Source organism: Lepidochelys kempii, chromosome 7, assembly GCF_965140285.1.
Source record: "Lepidochelys kempii isolate rLepKem1 chromosome 7, rLepKem1.hap1, whole genome shotgun sequence".
Classification (NCBI taxonomy): Eukaryota; Metazoa; Chordata; order Testudines; family Cheloniidae; genus Lepidochelys; species Lepidochelys kempii.
In genome coordinates this window covers 101,964,856-101,978,768 of record NC_136386.1, presented here as the reverse complement: position 1 = coordinate 101,978,768, position 13,913 = coordinate 101,964,856, and the positions used below count along the sequence as shown (strand labels likewise).

The 13,913-nt window shown below is 42.0% G+C and overlaps 1 protein-coding gene across 3 annotated transcripts in view; it reads left to right on the top strand.

Moving 5' to 3' along the window:
* Positions 1-13,913, top strand: part of PTPRE (protein tyrosine phosphatase receptor type E) — a 268,702-nt gene that overhangs the window by 16,531 nt on the left and 238,258 nt on the right. The window lies entirely within an intron of this gene.

Genomic DNA, 13,913 nt, shown 5'->3' with positions numbered 1-13,913 from the left:
CTGTGCTTCAGGGCAGGGTAGCATGTCACAGAGACTAACTGTACCCTGCCTGAGCCCTGAGTCTCAGCCTGCGGATCTGGATCTTTGAGGATTCTCTATTGGGGAACTTTTGGAGGACATTGGCAAGTATGATGAGATTACTGGTTCTGTGGATGAAGGGAAAGCAGTGGATGTATTGTTTCTTGACTTTAGCAAAGCTTTTGACCGGTCTCCCACAGTATTCTTGTCAGCAAGTTAAGGAAGTATGGGCTGGATGAATGCACTATAAGGTGGGTAGAAAGCTGGCTAGATTGTCGGGCTCAACGGGTAGTGATCAATGGCTCCATGTCTAGTTGGCAGCCGGTATCAAGTGGAGTGCCCCAAGGGTCGGTCCTGGGGTCGGTTTTGTTCAATATCTTCATTAATGATCTGGAGGATGGTGTGGATTGCACTCTCAGCAAATTTGCGGATGATACTAAACTGGGAGGAGTGGTAGATATGCTGGAGGGGAGGGATAGGATACAGAAGGACCTAGACAAATTGGAGGATTGGGCCAAAAGAAATCTGATGAGGTTCAATAAGGATAAGTGCAGGGTCCTGCACTTAGGACGGAAGAACCCAATGCACAGCTACAGACTAGGGACCGAATGGCTAGGCAGCAGTTCTGCGGAAAAGGACCTAGGGGTGACAGTGGACGAGAAGCTGGATATGAGTCAGCAGTGTGCCCTTGTTGCCAAGAAGGCCAATGGCATTTTGGGATGTATAAGTAGGGGCATAGCGAGCAGATCGAGGGACGTGATCGTTCCCCTCTATTCGACATTGGTGAGGCCTCATCTGGAGTACTGTGCCCAGTTTTGGGCCCCACACTACAAGAAGGATGTGGATAAATTGGAGAGAGTCCAGCGAAGGGCAACAAAAATGATTGGGGTCTGGAACACATGAGTTATGAGGAGAGGCTGAGGGAGCTGGGATTGTTTAGCCTGCAGAAGAGAAGAATGAGGGGGGATTTGATAGCTGCTTTCAACTACCTGAAAGGGGGTTCCAAAGAGGATGGCTCTAGACTGTTCTCAATGGTAGCAGATGACAGAACGAGGAGTAATGGTCTCAAGTTGCAGTGGGGGAGGTTTAGATTGGATATTAGGAAAAACTTTTTCACTAAGAGGGTGGTGAAACACTGGAATGCGTTACCTAGGGAGGTGGTAGAATCTCCTTCCTTAGAGGTTTTTAAGGTCAGGCTTGACAAAGCCCTGGCTGGGATGATTTAACTGGGAATTGGTCCTGCTTTGAGCAGGGGGTTGGACTAGATGACCTTCTGGGGTCCCTTCCAACCCTGATATTCTATGATTCTATGCCAAGGAGCCAGCATTCCCCCTTTCCATGCCTTGTCTGGATCTCATCTGCACATGGATTATCCCCCTCCACTAACAGTTGTGAGTGGGACTAGGTTATCCTAGTATAGAAGTGTAAAATCAATCTCTGATTTGGGGGGGGGGTGTGGTAGTAAATGGGGAATAGAATAATTGTTCTATTTACATTGCTCTAGCCCCAAAGGTCTCAATCAAGATCAGAGCACCACTGAGCTGGCGCTGTCCAAACACAATGCAGACCTAGTTCCACAGATTTATTGGTTCCCCCACCTCAAAATGAGGTATTTATGTTCAGAGATGTTTGTGGATTAAGAAAAGCCAAAATCTGAGATAAATTTGGCCTAGCAATGTTTTTCAGCTACTTGTGGACCATGAAATCTGATCTCCCCTGGGAAAGCTGGCTATTGTAGGAGGGTCATGGTATTGCCATCCTGACTTCTGCGCTGCCTTCAGAGCTGGACGGCCAGAGAGCAGTGGCTGCTGGACAGGAACCCAGCTCTGCCACCAGCAGAAGTGCAGAAGTGGGGGTGACATGGTATGGGGAGGCATCACTTTTTGGGGGGGGGGCAGGGTCAGTCATATGGGTGGACACAGGAGTCGGGGGGGCACTGTGGTTGCCCACCTGCCACACACATACAGCCAGCCCAAGTCCCCTTTAACCTCCTGTGCGCTGGGCTCCAGTTGCTAGTCCCGGCTAGGCTGTGGAGGATGGGACTTCCTTTTCCCCTACGTGGGCCTTTCCCAGGGCTGGGTCTGACCCACCTTCGGCAGTGGCAGAGACGTAAGGGTGGCAAATACCTTTTGCCGCTGCTGCTGATGGTGAGCTGGGCTTCACGGCCAGCGGTCACCGCTCTCCAGCTGCCAGCAGCAGCACAGAAGTAATGGTGGCAATACCGGGACCCCCGCTACAATAGCTGAGCGACTCTTTCCACAACCCCTTTTTGGGTCAGGACCCACACAGTTATAACACTATGAAATTTCAGATTTAAATATCTGAAACTGTGAAATTTAAGATTTTTTAAATCCTTTGACCATGAAATTTACCAAAATGGACCATGAATTTGGTAGGGTCCTAATCTTAATATTGCTTTTGGACCTGTAGTGTAGCTCCCATTAAAACAGTAAGTAGTATTTTTGTGGGGTGTTTCAATAATTGTCTGAAAGTGAATGTAAGGGGGAAAAAAAAGGTAAAATTAAACTTTTTAAATACTTTTAAAAATGCAGCAGGCCTGGTCCTTAACTTCAGTGGAGCTATGCCAGTTTATACGAGCTGATGATCTGGCCAATATTTGCATATTTTTGGAAGCACCTTGAAACAGATTTAGAATTTGTCATTAACTTCAATAAGTGATTGATGAGAGGCCCAGTTCTGCTGGAGTTTTCAACTGTTTGGTCTTAATATGGTTGAGGAACTTCAGCACCTCACAGAATCAGTCTCTAAGTCTCCAATTCACACATCTTGCAATGATTGATTCTTGGAAATATGCTGGTACCATCATCTGTAACTTCCTGATCAGATTATTCTTATGATAAAAAGTTGCTGTTGCTAATCTGTCTTGCCTAGGAGAAGGAAAGTCCCTAGCACTTTTAGTGCTGAAGACTTAACTCTGGAAGCATCTCTGATAAATTTAAGGTGGAAGTAGGACTGAGGGATATTAGCAAGTAAAAAGGTATCAATTGAAAATTTCTTGCACAATTTAAATAAAGAAACAAATGAGAACAGCTTGCGTATTGAACGTCTGAGAATAGATAGCTATTTTATAAAGGAAAATAGTGATGCCCTAAAACTAAGAAACCTTGATTAGGATATATTGGTCTGTCTGTTACTAACTGATAGCACTGTTCTTTATTAAAGACAGTGTGCAGAAAGAAAGGGCATAGTAAAAAAGCCTTCACTGTCAAATATCATGGATTAACTTCATCCCCTTTCAGTCCTAAAACAGATAATAGCGCTATCAGAAAAAGAAGGCCCCAAGCATTGCTGGAAAGAATGCTGTTTAGAAGAAGCTTTGTATAAGTAGAGGTAAAGGGATGAAATTTAAGAATGGGGAAAATCAGCTAGGTATCAGGAGACTTCCTGACAGTAGGGTCTGTTAACGTTGTCTTTAAGTGGTGGAAACTTCATTTTTTGTGACATTTAACACTGTCAGACAAAACACTGAAATATATAAATTTGAGGAGACTCTTGCTTACGCAGGAAAGTACAGTGGATGAGTTAATAACGGTTTGTCTACATGGCACGTCCAAAGCAGTCTAGAGGGGCATGATTTGTAGAGTGCTCTGTGTTGCCCTCTGATTTCTCCATATAGATCCTGCTGGTCTAAAAGGTAGCTAGTTTGCGTCAACATAGTCCTGTGAACTAAGTACCCTTTAGAGCACACCAGCAAGGTCTTCACAGGACAGTTAGAGGGCAAAGCATTAGAGTGCTTTACAAATCACATCCTTTAGAGAGGTGGGTCCCAAACTTGTTCCGCCGCTTGTGCAGGGAAAGCCCCTGGCGGGCTGGGCCAGTTTGTTTACCTGCCGCGTCTGCAGGTTTGTCAGCTCCCAGTGGCCGCGGTTCGCTGCTCCAGGCCAATGGGAGCTGCTGGAAGCGGCGTGGGTCGAGGAATGTACTGGCCGCCGCTTCCAGCAGCTCCCATTGGCCTGGAGCAGTAAACCATGGCCACTGGGAGCCGCGATCCTCCGAACCTGCGGATGCGGCGGGTAAACAAACTGGCCCGTCCCACCAGGGGCTTTTCCTGCACAATCGGTGGAACAAGTTTGGGAACCACTGCTTTAGAACACTTGCTGGTCCATGTAGACAAGCCCTAAGTCTTTTCCACCTTTAGTTTCTGTCATTGTATGAAAACACCAGTGGATATTTCAGAGTGAAATATGCATCTGCGCACCCATGGAGGTTCTTCATTTCTCCAGGTGAAAACTCAAAACTACAGGCTTTCTGGTTTTTTTAGAACTGGGATGTGCTTGCATTTTTGTGGTATTTGTCCTTCTTACAAGATGTCACCGGCCAAAAAGAAAACGGAGGTAAAACCAGAAACCTACTGTAATTCAATAAAACACCTATTGTAATAAAATATATTTGAAGGAATGTGAAAATAATTTAAGTGGCTAACGTGTATAAGGGGTAGTGTGTGTCATATTCAATGGGTGCTGAAATTGAGTCTAGATGACAGGGGGAACAGAATACAGATTGATGCATGAAAGAGGTTGTATAAACTTGTTTGCAAAAAGTGTGACTCTTCACCTTGTTACCTAAACTAGTAAACAGTCTTGTAAAAAATAAAGTGTGTGTGTATGCTCCCCCCCGCCCCACCCTGCCCCAGTAACAGGATACTGTCAAAGTTGACAGACCCAAAGTCTAATTCCTTCTAACAAATGCTTTTTTTAAGTGTCTCTTGGATACTGAACATACTTGGGGATCGTGGTGATGAATGTGGCATAAAAATATTATTAACAGTCCCTTTCTCCCACTAAATGGAGGCAATATCAGTGTTTAGAACTGCAGTACTGGGGCATCAAAGTACTAATGTAAGGTGAAGATTGTGTGTTTATGGGTGGTCATATAGGGTCTGAGCCAAAGCCCACTTAGGAAAATGGAAAGGTTCCCACTGACTTCAATGAGCTGTGGCTCAGACCCACATACCATAAGTCATGTCACTTCTCCGCATTCCTTTCCCTGTCTCTTCTGTTCTCTTGAACTAACAAAGTACTGAAAATGATGACCTTGAGACTTATGATCTGTTCATAAGCATGTGGTCCTAGCCAACGATCATCATGAGGACAGGGCTTAGCTTTTGTAAGCCTGTTGGTATCTTGTCTAGAAACGGTCCTGTGGGTGTGACTTCTCTCCAGAAGTTTATTACTAAATGCTCTCAAACAATGGTTTTGTTAGTTTATCTGCACTATTTGCTTCTCATCTAGGCATTGGTTGCTTATTAGATGGTATCATACAATGCTTTCTTTTCCTCCTGACATTTATCGGTCATGTTTTCACAGATTTCTGCTCCCTTAGTTTTGTTTTCCACAGGAGAAGGCATTAGTGTCCTTTTGAAAATATATTGCCTCATTCATGATTCTATAGGATGACTAGAATGGCACTCAAGATTTGAATCAGGATAAAACTAGTGTCTGGGCCATTTTGAGAGTTCATAATTGAAGACTTTTTATTTCTAGTCAGTTGTTATAAATTAATAATTTTCTTGTCATTTTTGCCTTTGTGTAGAGAAATGTATTTACTTGGCTTCAGTGTAGTTCTCTTACTACACCAGGTGTGTTTTAATCTGTCTCTTGGAGGGTAGAGCACATTTTAATTCTTTCCTTCCTTCCTTGACATTCATACTGGGATGTAGTTACAAATTGCTGTATTTTAGAAAGAAACTCAGTACAAACAACAAACCTTCACCATTGCAGTAAATGACTAGGTAATCCATTTATTTTGAAACTATTTAAATCATATTGATTAGTAGGCTATAGCTAAATGCTGAGGTTTGCTGTATTCCTAAATTTCTTGAGCTGAAATCTTCAGGTTTCCATTGTTCTATTATACAAATTTTGGAGTAAAGGTTTGAATTTCTCTAGTATCCATTGTTTTGGATATCACTAACTTTCCTAACACATTTTATCATTTTACATATTTATTTATTATTAACAATTTACACTTATTTTTTTTCTCAACCAGATTACTCACCCTCAGAACTTGTAGCTGTTTTTTAAAAAATCCTTAACGTTAAAAATCTTCTTCCGTGCAATTCATCTGCATTGATTGTTCCATCATTCCCTGCCTCATCCTATTTTTCCACCCAACTATTTCCCCCTTTAATAAATCCCATCTTCGCTTCCTTTCATTTCTTTACTAGTGTTTGAATTTCATTATATTCTATATTCTTCTCCATTATCTATCTCTTCATCCTTGTGTTTTTCTTTGCCTTTGTAGTCCTACTCTTCCCATAATATATCTGATATATTTGCCTGTGCTACAAAGCCAAGCTTCTTTCCATCTATTAGAATACTACTGATTTGAGCAAGCAATGAACACTGTCTGCGTCCAAAATTCTAAGCATCTGGACAAATTTAAAATGTTTCTGTAGATTTACATTTTGAACATCTGTTTGGACAAAGCAAAAGAATGAATCTAGCTCTTGTGATGACAGTGCATATTGTCACTTAAAATATTAAATTATTACTGAGCAACATGAATTTCTCTGATGCTCTTTCATTTTGCTAATCTTGTACAATTGAGCAAGGTTTATGAATGGTCACCAAGTGCAAGGTTATGGTAAAATAGCTTTCATACTGCAGAAGAAAAGGCTGCGAATAACCATACTAAAGTTAGGTTTGCTTTTCCTGTTAGATATCAGCGATCAGTTTAAATGGATTTCATTACCATTTTGTTTGCAATTGTCAAAATCTCATTAATTTTAAGTCAAACTACCTAGCTTTCTGTTTCAAATCACTTTTAAATTACACATGTGCTGATCAGTCTTGAAAAGCTAAATTAAACTTGAACTAGGGCACATCTCAAGACCACAGCTACTAATCTATCTCTTACAGGCCAACCCCCCAGAGGATGTGTTGGGGTGTGGATTCTTGGTAACTTAAAATACCTCTGGAAGAGAGCGTGTAAAGGTGGGAGCTTAACATACTTCGAAAGAGGCTCCAGTCCTGCTGGCCAGGCTGGTGTAGAAGGGGGTGGTGGTAGCTCTGCCTCATCCCTGCTAACCGCTTTTGGGCTTTCTAGCACCTATGCATGCTTTCTGCCATGCTTTTCAGAGAAGTGTGTCTTATACCTCCTGGTGCAGTTTTTAAATAATTTTATGGGGCCAATTCTTCATATTTTTTCATACTGGGACTTCCTAACCTAAAAGATTAGGATGCAAAGTATTCAGTTATATACTGTAGCTGCAAAAGTAGTAGTAGTCGAGGCACATGTGCATGCTACTGGCAATGAGACTGAGCCTATTAACCTCTTTAAACAGCCTAATTTATCAAAGTTACAAAACCAGAATACAAATGCTGAAAAATGCATTGTCAACATTTGTAAGCAGCATGTATGTGACTAATTTAAAGTGCTGTAGCTACCCTAATTTCTATAGTATTGGGTGAACTAGATACTCCCCAAAGCAGATTTAACATGATTGGGTCGTGTTATGTGCAGTCTCGCCCACAGTACCGTTTTTTAACCATGTTCCTGAATTGTGCTACAGCATTGTGACAGTCTATTGCTATAACGTTGTTCAGGAATATAGCTGAGGCTGGTTCTAGATTGGAAGACAAACCATGTTTTAACTCTGTCAGGACATTTACTTGTTGCAATCAGGATCTCTTATCCCAATACATATCACAGTGTAGATATGACTTCAGCATTAAATTCAGAATTTATTCAAAGATGAAACAGCATAAATGACAGGTTATTGTGCTTAACATTTGAATCAGCTTTCCAGGAGAGGACCTACTTTCATTGCATTAACATGGAGTTTTTTATTTTTTAGTTATAAGAAGTAGTATATAACTTTTATCAAAGCTCGATGCTGATGTGACTGATTTTTATAACATTTTTAATGTTCAAGGAGACTGTCATGCTCTTTCCATCCTATCTCTCCTCTCATCCTGATTCCCTTGACATCAAATGATGTAATATGCAAGAAGCCTCTGTGGCGGGTTGGGTTACAGAAACTCCCTTAAGACTGTCACTAGATGTGCTGGGATACCAGCGAGAATAAACCCCCCTGCCAGAAAAGGCTTCCCTCCATTCCCGTCTTGCTGAGCTAGACACACCAGTTTGCTCCAGCACAGACCAAGAGGTTGGGCTGCGCCCCCCTGCAGTTCACTTAGCCCAGGGGCTTCTCAGTTAACATGGACTTTCCCAGAACCGAGTATTCAGTCTTTCTGGGAGCCTAAACCCTGAATAAATCCATTTTACTCTGTATAAAGCTTATACAGGGTACACTCATAAATTGTCCACCCTCTATAACACTGATAGAAAGATATGCACAGCTCCCCCAGGTATTGATCACTTACTCTGGGTTAATTAATAAACAAACGGGATTTTATTAAATATAAAAAATAGGATTTAAGTGGTTTCAAGTAATAACAGACAGAGCAAAGTAAGTTACCAAGCAAAATAAAACAAAACACGCAAGTCTAAGCCTAATACATTAAGAAACTGAGTACAGGTGAAATCTCACCCTCAGACAGGGGTGAAAGTAAGTCGAGTGACTTACCGGTATGCTGTACTAGGGCGTACCTGCTTACTTTCACATCTGCCCTCAGAGATGTTCCAATAAGCTTCTTTCACAGACTGGACTCGTTCCTAGTCTTGGCCCAATCCTTTTCAGACCAACGTAGTTTATGGCCGGGTCCGGCAATCACTCACAGCCCCGTAGTTACAGTCCTTTGTTCCAGTTTCTTTCAGGCATCTCTTTGGGGTGGAGAGGCTTCTGAAGACAAAATGGAGAGGCTTCCAGGGCTTTTTATATTCTCTCTTGTGGGTGGAAACCCTTTTTTTCTTCTGTGCAAAATTTCAGCAACAAGATGGAGTTTGTAGCCACCTGGGCAAGTCACATGTCCATGAATGATTCAGCTTTTTGCAGGCCATTGCCATTGTTTACATGTTAGTTTGAACATTCCCAGGAAAGCTCAGATGTGGACTGGAGTCTCCCAAAGTCCATTGTTAGTTAAGTACTCCCAATTACTTGAGTAATCCCTTAACAACATGTTGGCCAAACCTTGATGTGTTCCCTACGGCAAACACTTTAAATACAAGCATAGAGCCAACGCTCATAACTTCAGATATAAAAATGATACATGCATACAAATAGGATGAATATGTTCAGTAGATCATATGCTTTGTAAAGATATGTTACATGGCATATCTAGAATAAAACATATTCCAGTTATGTCATATTTACACTCATAAGCATATTTCTATAAAACATTATGGAGTGCAATGTCACAGCCTCCCCTGTTCAGTCCTCAGTCTGCCTCACTTTTATTTCATTGAGTGTTCGGGGCAGGAAAACTCAGGGCTAGTTGGGTCATGCTTAGATAGTGTGTATGTATACATAGTATTTTGGCCCCATTGCACTGATAAGACATAGGAATTGCCATACTGGGTCAGATCAGATTAGTGGTCCATCCACGCCAGCCTGTATTACCAGATGCTTCAGAAGAAGTTGCAAGAAAACTTGGAGTGGACATTTATGGAACAATCTGTCCATGGGGAAAGCAATGTTTATACCCTGAAGCATGAAGGTTTATGTCCCTCTACATTTTTTAAATCCTATCTAACGTAACGGTGCATAACCATGTCCTCAGAATATGTTAGGACAGGATGTTAACATTGACTGTTCTTGCACTACAAGTACTCTTAAGTTCTGCTTTTAATTCCAGTAATATGTAACACACACTGGTGCAGAGCCGAGGCAGAAGTCTGTATGCTACACTTCCTCTCTGCAGTTAGCATTGTGGAGAGGAGGATTGGTTAAAGACAAGGCGATATAGTTGGGATCATAGTTGCTGACACAGAGCAATGTTGTTGGCCCTTATGGCTGTTACAGGTGGGTGCAAGTTAGAGCTGACCTCAGCACAGGGAGGAGGGCATACCCAGAGCAACATCAGGATCAGAGCAATGGAAGAGAGAATTTACAACACCTGTGCACACCATCCCCTGAATTATACCCAAGGATCTCAAGTACATTGTTCTCTTTATTCCATTAAAAAAAAAAGACTTCAAGGCTCATTACAGGCAGAATTTTATTGAATCATATGGGGAAATATAAAAAATGAAAGGAGCAAATGCATCACTGATAGTATCAAGTTGTTCTAGAACTTGTTCTAGAAAGACTACAGAAAAATAACTTTGTATTCCAAATTATAGATGATGAAAGAATGTAGAAAAAATGAACTGGCTTCTTCAGTTTTCATTTGGGAGAGGTGGTTGTTGACAGCTCTCTCAGATGGATCCTTGTATACAAATAGTTTACCAATCTAATATGTGAATCAAAGAATCACATGTGAACATTATGCCTTGTACATAATTAAAGTATTAAATGCTTTTCTGAAAACCACTTCAGCTATCTAAATGAGGTTTATTTTTTAGTAGAAATAAACATTTGACAGGGTTTAAGTTTCAAATTACTTGAATTGAAGCTGTCAAGTTTCCTTCCCCACTCTGAAGTCTAGGGGACCTGCATGAAAGACCCCCTAAGCTTATTCTTACCAGCTTGGGTTAAAAACTTCCCCAAGGTACAAACTTTGCCTTGTCCTTGAACCATATGCTGCCACCACCAAGCGTCTTACACAAAGACCAGGGAAAGAGCCTTGGAGATGTCTTCCCCCCAAGCCCTACACCCTCCTTCCTGGGGAAGGCTTAATAAGAATCCTCACCAATTTAAACAGGTGAACACAGACCCAAACCCTTGGATCTTAAAAACAATGAAAAAGCAATCAGGTTCTTAAAAGAAGAATTTTAATTAAAGAAAAGGTAAAAGAATCACCTCTGTAAAATCAGGATGGTAAATACCTTACAGGGTAATCAGATTTCAAAACATAGAAAATCCCTCTAGGCAAAACCTTCAGTTACAAAAGACACAAAAACAGGAATATACATTCCATTCAGCACAGCTTATTTTACCAGCCATTAAACAAAAAGAAATCTAACGCATTTCTAGCTAGATTACTTACTAACTAACAGTTGTAAGGCTGCATTCCTGATCTGTTCCTGGCAAAAGCATCACACAGACAGACGAAACTTTTGTTCCCCTCCAGATTTGAAAGATTCTTGTCTCCTTATTGATCATTTTGGTCAGGTGCCAGCGAGGTTGTCTTTGCTTCTTAACCCTTTACAGGTGAAAAGGTTTTACCTCTGGCCAGGAGGGATTTTATAGCACTGGGGACAGAAAGGTGGTTACCCTTCCCTTTATATTTATGACAGAAGCTCCCTAGTCTCAGGGTCAAGAAGGTTGTGAACTCCAATCCCAAACTGGGACTTGAATTCATACCTAATTTTGATATTCCAGTGGAGCAGTATGTAGATGGGATTCTTACTGTCAGAAATGTCATCCTTTGGATAAAATGTTAATGTAAGATCTCTTCTGTTCCTTTCTGGTGGCTGTCTCAATGTAAGTTAAGACCATATGGTATGTTCAGAAAGAGTGGATACTAGCCCTGGTGGCTTGGTCAGCATTCTCTTTCTGTCTCTTTCTGTCTATGTTGTCTGTCAGCTGTTGCTGGGTGCTTAACATCTTCTGTCTGCATACATTGCAGTACTAATGCTGAAATAATAAATACAATATGGAAAGCACTTTCAGATGCCTGCAGTATGAAAGGTGCTCTATCAAACTATATTTTACTCTGAGTGCTTTCATTTAAGTTTGATTAGACTTTCACTTAGAGGTAAGTTGCCTATGGAATGTTGATTTGAAATGCAATCATGAGAGGAAGAATATGTTTATATTAGCCAATTCAGTTTGAACAAATTGGGTTGTCCTACTTAATAGCACAAAGGTAATTTGATTGCTGAATGAACTGGGAGAAGTTGCTGGAAGAGCTGACGTTGCTATAATGTACTAGAAGGCTTCCTATCTTCTTTGAATGGACACTCCTGCTTTGCTTTGCTTTATGAAGAGCCAGATTGTTCTTGGCCTTTGTGCATAAAGGCGAGGCATGAAGAGCCACTGTATGTGTTTGGGAGCAAAACTCACTCCAAAGGGTAGGGAAGGAGATGAGGTAATAATCCCACTTCCTCTCCTGCTGGGAGAGAAACATGCTGCAGTACCCGAAGGGATCATTGTATCTCCACGGCTTCAATCCCTCCGTGAGCAGTCCCATCACCCTGTAAGCAGGACAGTGACTAAATATCACATCACCCCATGATTTTACTCAAACTCCTAATCAAGCCCTTTCCTTGGAGTATGTAAAGGAAAATTCATCTTGCCTTGCAGGTCAGTGGTTTGCAGAGGTGGGGCTTGAAGTGGCAGGTGTAATGGAAGTCCCTTTTGTCTGCAGTATCTTTTTGTGTTAACTCAGAGACAGCTCATGACAAATGCTCTCCTTGTTTTAGACTTTATGTAGGTATGGCTCCACTTTTCCTTTAGGACTGACAAATTTTAAAAAAACTTTGGTCTGTATTGGTGGAAATGTATGGATTCATAGCTGTTTGTTTATCATTTTTGGGAGATCTGTTATCAGCGTTCGCTTATTCCTTTACTTGTGTTTGCAGGCGTCTGTGGCATCTACTGCAGAGTCTCTTATTAGAGAAAGAAAAGGAGTACTTGTGGCAGCTTAGAGACTAACAAATTTATTTGAGCATAAGCTTTCGTGAGCTACAGCTCACTTCATCGGATGCATTCAGTGGACATCCGATGAAGTGAGCTGTAGCTCACGGAAAGCTTATGCTCAAATAAATTTGTTAGTCTCTAAGGTGCCACAAGTACTCCTTTTCTTTTTGCGGATACAGACTAACACGGCTGCTGCTCTGAAACCTGTCTTATTAGAGAGTAAGTTCTTGTCCAGACTTCTTTCTGCTTTTGATTCTTTCCTCTACTATGAAGAGTACACTGTACTGTTACTAATACCAATAGTTGTTTCTGTTTATGAATTTATAACTGTATAACATTGCTTCAGACAGCCTTTTAACCTCTTAGATGATAGATGATCCCCCTATAACTAAGGCCATTCGTTCTCATTTTTCTCCCCTGAAAAATCCCCAGGTTTGAAAAAAACCATTTTTCAGGCTTTACCAACTTCCACACAAATTGGGGAAGTTCCAGAGCTCCCTGGACCTGGCTCCCGGGTCTGAAAGGAGAGATGGCAGCTGATGGAGTCCTCGTTGATGGCCAGCGCATCTGTGCCAAGAAGGAATCTTCTGGTTTGGGACTGTTGCTCCACAGTGGGGGAACGAGACAAGCAGGGAGCGGGGTCCTAATAGCCAAAGCTGCCTGACCACTGCAGCAACAAGCCCACGGAGAGTGGAAGGCTTCCTCAGCTGTTATGCTGTAGTGAGTACTGGACAGCCCCTCCCCTCATTTCCCTTCTGCCCCCTAAGAATACTGCCCTTCATGATAGCTCCGGTGAGTAGCTGGGCCCTTCAACAGAGCCCCCTCTACTTCCTCTGTTGGACAGAGTCTCCTCCTGACCCCAGGACTTCTGCACCTGAGCTGGGAATAGGTTGCTCTCAGCCCCCTGCATTCCTGGGGAGCAGAGATGAGATGCGCAGGGAGGAGGTACTGGCCGTTGCTGCTGGCAGATCTGTGTCTCCGTGTCTAGGATCTGATGGACCAGTGTTGGATATCAGTAGCAGGATTATTTCCTGTTCTTTCATATCCCTCCCCTGAACATCTCCCATCACCCTCTAGCTCTACCTCTCCCCTCTGCCCTGTTTTCCCTTGCTCTCTCCTGGCTTTCAGCCCCTGCATCCCACCTCTGTGACAGGAGAGAGTGTGATTTTAGGATGAGATTATGCTTTGTTTCTTGTTTACACTGAAGCCCTTTACATGAAGTATCAGACACCAACAGGAAGTTGTTCTAAAAAAGAAAAGTTTTATTTTTGTAATGGGGATTAGAGGT